The sequence below is a fragment of the Arvicanthis niloticus genome, chromosome 8, assembly GCF_011762505.2.
Source record: "Arvicanthis niloticus isolate mArvNil1 chromosome 8, mArvNil1.pat.X, whole genome shotgun sequence".
Classification (NCBI taxonomy): Eukaryota; Metazoa; Chordata; class Mammalia; order Rodentia; family Muridae; genus Arvicanthis; species Arvicanthis niloticus.
The window spans coordinates 7,652,305-7,657,941 of record NC_047665.1 but is presented as its reverse complement, the minus strand read 5'-3'; positions in this window follow the sequence as shown (position 1 = coordinate 7,657,941).

Sequence of the window (5,637 nt, the reverse complement as noted above, 5' to 3'; positions counted from 1 at the left end):
ATTCATCTCCCAAAAAGGTGGTCCCTGAGTTCTGAGTGCTTGGTACTCCATAATGTATATGACATACAAAGGAGACATAAGACAATTTTGGTCACCAAGGCTTCTGTGAAAAGTAGGCTATTAGCGGGGAGTCTCTGTCCAATGGAACGCTTCATGCAAATTCTCAGCTGGATGTGTTTGAGGGGAAGAAGTTAAGTACCCACAGTCTGCATGGTTCAAAGGTCAAAGGTTCAAAGATCAGCAGTGAAGGCTTTTTATGCAGACTGTTAATATTTTTGTTACAGCAGCTAGTGTTAGTAAATCCCAAGGCACTGTGTAAATACAATGCCCTTTAGAGAGCCTGGGAATTCTGAAAGGATTTGAGAGCCAGTATTACTTCAGAGCTGCTGAGGTCCTAGACCCTTGTGGTATTGTTCTGTCATGGGCGTAGTGGTAAAGCAGTCAGTGGATTCAAATATGAACCCCAATATTGGACGCTGAGTTCTGCATCATCAAATGCTGTTCACAGACAGCTGTGTATGGCCAACCCAGGAATGTTAGACATTGCAGGCAGATGGGTCCCTTCAAAGCCACAGCAGGCATGTGGGCTGGTTTAGAACAAAGAGCTAAGGGCTTCCCACCGTCCTTCATACTCACCTGCTCTTCATGCTAAAAGGAGTTCACTCTGCAGAGGCACACACAGCCTTGCTTAAAGCTGACAGTACTTCCTGTCTCTGTGGGCTCCGTCAGTGTCTCTTGGTTCTGGGAAATGAAATTAAACCTTCCGAGGATCCGCCATCTGGCTTTGGGCCACATGTGTCAGTATGAATTCACTGACCAAAAGGGTTTTCGGGGTACCTTGTCATGCTCATGTTTGGGGGTAATTAAGGGCCACTAGAAAGAGGCCTTGAGAGGTGAGGTTCTCATAGATTCTTTTCTCCCAAAGGCCCCCATTTATCTACTTCATCCTTCTCTCTTCTTATAGGCCCAGGGCCATGTGAAACTTAAATATGAAAACCGGAGGGGAGGAGGGAGGGAAGGAGAGAGGGAGGGAGGGAGGGAGGGAGGGAGGGAGGGAGGGAGGGAGGCTGCTCTCAAATTGCTACTGAACCCAGTCTTCATGTCTGCCTCCAGCTTCAGGTCAGAAGTACTTGTGCCTCTGTGTGTCTTTCTCATCACCTGGATTGTGCCTTCCAGCTCCTTGGGATAAGGATCCAAGGCTGCACCTTCTCACCCTGGTGGCTTTCACCTGCCCAAATCCTTCCTCCCCATTCACTGCTGTCATTTCTGGAACCTCTGCACTTCCTCCCCTGGACAACCCTGGGTCTTCCCTGGCCCCTCTAGCAGACAAGCTCTCTCCCCCAGCTGTGTTTCAGGCTCTGTGCTTTCTGAAGCACACTTCCCTAACTCCATGCCAGTCATTTGAAAAGTTGGCTTGTCTTTGTTAAGCCTTGACCCTGAATTGTGGGTGAGAATCTGAGTGCTCTTTGTTCCAAAGTTTTCTCATTGTTTTCTTTCCAATTGAAGAAAACATCTCCCGCCAGGCACACCCTACTGTTTTCATGAAAATTATAGCCTGCAAATAACTGCTTAAGTCAACTGCCAGGCGAGGTGCTCTCTGCAAGAGGGACATTCCAGCTGCTGACAGAGTTTGTCGGCTTTATTTTGGGAACAGAGTTCATCAAGGAAAGAACAGGATTTTCAGGTGCCCCACCTCCCCAGTTTGTAGCAGATAGCAGGAGAAGGGGCTGCTGCTTTTGAGGTCCAAAAAAGAAAGCCTGAGGAAGAGACCAGTCTCCAGCTGCCCGACCTGCTGCAATCCCCCACCTTAGGCTCGCATTTGATGCATTGTCTTGAGGGTGCTATTCCTCCCCCCCCCCATCAGATGAGAGATCAGGGTGCCAAAAGACATCTAAGATTTGTTCTCAAACTGTACCTGCCCTTAGCACCTGGATGTTTTCCTCCCCAGGAAGCACTTCACATCCCACTGAGGTGTAGTGGGTCGGTCTGATGCTGCTTGTATCCTATAGCTAACACTGCCCCGATGAGCAGATGCTCGGGTACTTGAGTGATACCATGATCACGAAAAAGTTAAGGTTCTCCCCAGTTTAACTGGTCAATAAAAGGCTAGAGCCCGTGACTACGCAATAGAGGGAGTAAGGTGGGACTGGAACCACGTAGCTAGGAGAAACAGCACGTAGCAAGGGGCTTTAGAGCTGTATGTTTAGTATGTTAGCCCAATCTAGGCTTACAAATAAAATATCTGAATTGTGTCTTTTATACAGGCTTATTAGAACCTTAACTCCAACAACACTGAGGAGTATGTGAAGTATTTTATCTACTTCTTATGTCTCATCTGAAGAACAGAATTTCATCTATAGACCCATAAACCATTCTCTCTATTCATCTATTATCTACCTATCTATTGTCCATCTACCTACCTATCGATGGATCTATCCATCCCTCTATCTATCTATCTATCTATCTATCCAACATCCACCTATCTATCAATCTATCTATCCCTCTATCCCTCTATCTATCCATCCATCCCCTATCTATTTATCCATCCCTCTATCCCTCTATCTATCTATCCATCTATCTATCTATCTATCCATCCATGTATCCCTCCCTCTATCTATCTAGATATGTAGATATCTATCTATCTAGCTTTATATAGCTAATTGTAGGATCCATATCTAGACAGACAAGTAGAGACATACAGCCCACCCTCAAGAGCCTGGCTGCCTAGTCTCAGGGATTTATGTTCCTCTCCCATCAAACCCTGCAATTAGGTAACTAATTAGATCAATTGACTTATATTTTAGGTTTAACGAAGAGGTTGCTCAGCATTAGCATAATTTACTATCCAAAGTGTGGCTTTATAGATACTTGACACTAAGAACTGGCTGGAAACATAGGCTCAGCCCAGATCTGCTGACCAGCATGTACCAGTCTGTGATCCGTTGGAAGCAAGCTGTGATGTGAAGCGTGGTAACCTAGACGGTGTGATTTTACCCTCTCTGTAGCACGATTTCTTCTGATACTAGGCATTAATGTTGTCAGTACTCTGACATTTCACATCTTACAAAGCTTTTTCAAAAATAGGAAATGATATGGTTCATTCAAGCCACTGGACTGAGTATCTGGAAACCCCAGGGGCCCAGAAGATCCCTCCCAGGCTACCCTTCCTCAGGCCTGGCCTCTAATAGCTGTTTAATTAATAGCTGAACTAATACAGAAGTGCAGAGCCCCAAGGGAGACCATCTACCTACTGAACATGAACGACTAAGGTTCCAGTAGGGCTGATAAGGGCTTGGCCTATGGTAGTAGGCTTTACTCTCTCAGCCCAGGTTCTGACTTTGCATATTTCTAACTGACCAAAGTCCTCATCCTTGGGGTAAGATACATTTTGATGCTCTACAGCAAGGAGATTTGTGGGTCTCCTCCTCCATAATCTCTTTGGACTCTGACGGAGAATCTACAGTGAGGTCCTGTATAGAATGGGGAGGAGCTGGGGTGCTCTGAGCAACCCACTGTCCTGAAGGCATGGGCCCACCTGCCCCCACATTCCTCTGGGGAAAGCTGCTGGCCATGGGGAACCCTGCAGTGGGGTGGGCTGCACACCTGCTGCTCATCCCCTCAGCCCCACCTCCCCAGGACCCAGTTTGAAGAAGCAGCCACAAAGGCAGCCGCAGAAGTGTTATGAAGCAAGGCTTATCCATAATGGTTTCCGGGTTGTGGGCTTGTGAAGTTGGAGCCATTTCCCCTGGCTCCCCATCCCGCAGGCGTTGGGTCCTAGCCATCCACCTGGAGCTGGTTAGATGCATTCCAAACACAGAGAGATGCATTAGCAGAGGAGAGCTTGAGTCCACAGAGGCCACCAGCTGGGCATAGCAATCAGGAAGGGCAGGGTGTCTGCGTAGGGGAACCTGGACCACAGGAATGTTCCACGCCTCCCCCGAGAGCCTTGGGAAGACAGGCAGAGGCAGCATCTTCCTTTCCATAAACTTCTCATCTCCTGGCCTAGCCTTGGAAAAGATCTGCTTCCTTGGGGCCTTAGAGGCCGGAAGGGAAGAGGTCTCTCCATGCCTACCCTCTGCCATCTCCCACACTCTTGGCTTCTCTGCTGCTCTGCTGAGGCCAGCTCAGAACTGGCAACCTTTGCCTACCATCTCAGGCATTTGAGGGTAGCCGCAGCACCGAGGCCAGCCAGGGTACAGGGCAGTTTGGGGCAGTTGAGCTCAGGGTCCATCTTAACCATATCCTATCTTAGATGCTCTGACAGGAAACGCAGGCAGACAAAGGTGATAACGTTAGACACGTTGAGCACTCCCTCTACTGGGCTTCGCTCTAAACATTCTCCATGCGTGACGTCATACCATCTTCTAGCCCTAGGAGTAGCACTGTCCTGCCATGTGTCATGTACTGTCCTGCCATGTGTCATGTACTGTCCTGCCATGTGTCATGTACTGTCCTGCCATGTGTCATGTACTGTCCTGCCATGTGTCATGTACTGTCCTGCCATGTGTCATGTACTGTCCTGCCATGTGTCATGTACTGTCCTGCCATGTGTCATGTACTGTCCTGCCATGTGTCATGTACTGTCCTGCCATGTGTCATGTACTGTCCTGCCATGTGTCACATACTGTCCTGCCATGTGTCATGTACTGTCCTGCCATGTGTCATATACTGTCCTGCCATGTGTCATGTACTGTCCTGCCATGTGTCACATACTGTCCTGCCATGTGTCACATACTGTCCTGCCATGTGTCATGTACTGTCCTGCCATGTGTCATGTACTGTCCTGCCATGTGTCATGCTTCCCAGATGGTGCAAAGGCGCACAGTTGCTGGGCCATCACCAGAGGACATGACACTGGTGAGCAGAGAGGCTTTTCCAGTCACCTGCTGGGGTTCCCACTTGGAAGGCAGCATGGCCTACATAGGGTTCAAGAGAACCTAGGCAGAGAGGACATGGACTATATACTCGGCTTGATGCTCTGGCCTCAGGCCTGGAGTTTTTTGGGAAGTGACACAGAGAGATGACAGATCCTGATGGGTGTAGATGCCTGAGTCTGTGACAGAGAAACTGTCACTGTGCAGGTAACATGCCGTGAACCATGGGAGAGAGAGGAGACCTGGACCTGGGGAGGGTCAGGAAACACAGAAGGCCAGGAAAGCTGTTTTCCAGAGCAGAGGTGGGTATGGGGGCCGAACTAGCAATGGATAGATGGGAAGAAACTGCAGAAAGGGCAGCTGATGGATACTACTGAGTGGATGCTCGCACTGGCTCCCTGTGCAGGCTGGGCTTCCCTGTGTGAAGCAGATGCTCACACTGGCTCCATGTGCAGGCTGAGCTTCCAGCCCAGATGGGCACTTCTCTGTATGATTCACAAGATGAGGCAGGGGCACAATGGGTTAAGGCAATGTTCAGGTCCAAAAGGGTGGTGAGCAGCCCCTCCCTTTTCCTGGTGCTATGGCTCTTCCTAGAAGCCTGCCAAGATGGCTAGTATGCTTTAGAGGGGACTCCTGTTGACTTTGATGGTCTTCCACAACCCCAGCCTCACCCCTAGCAGGACCCAAGTTAACATCTTTTTACCGGTCTTACCAATGATGCTTGAGCCTGCTGGGTGGCCTGCTGCGAGGGGCAGGTGGTACT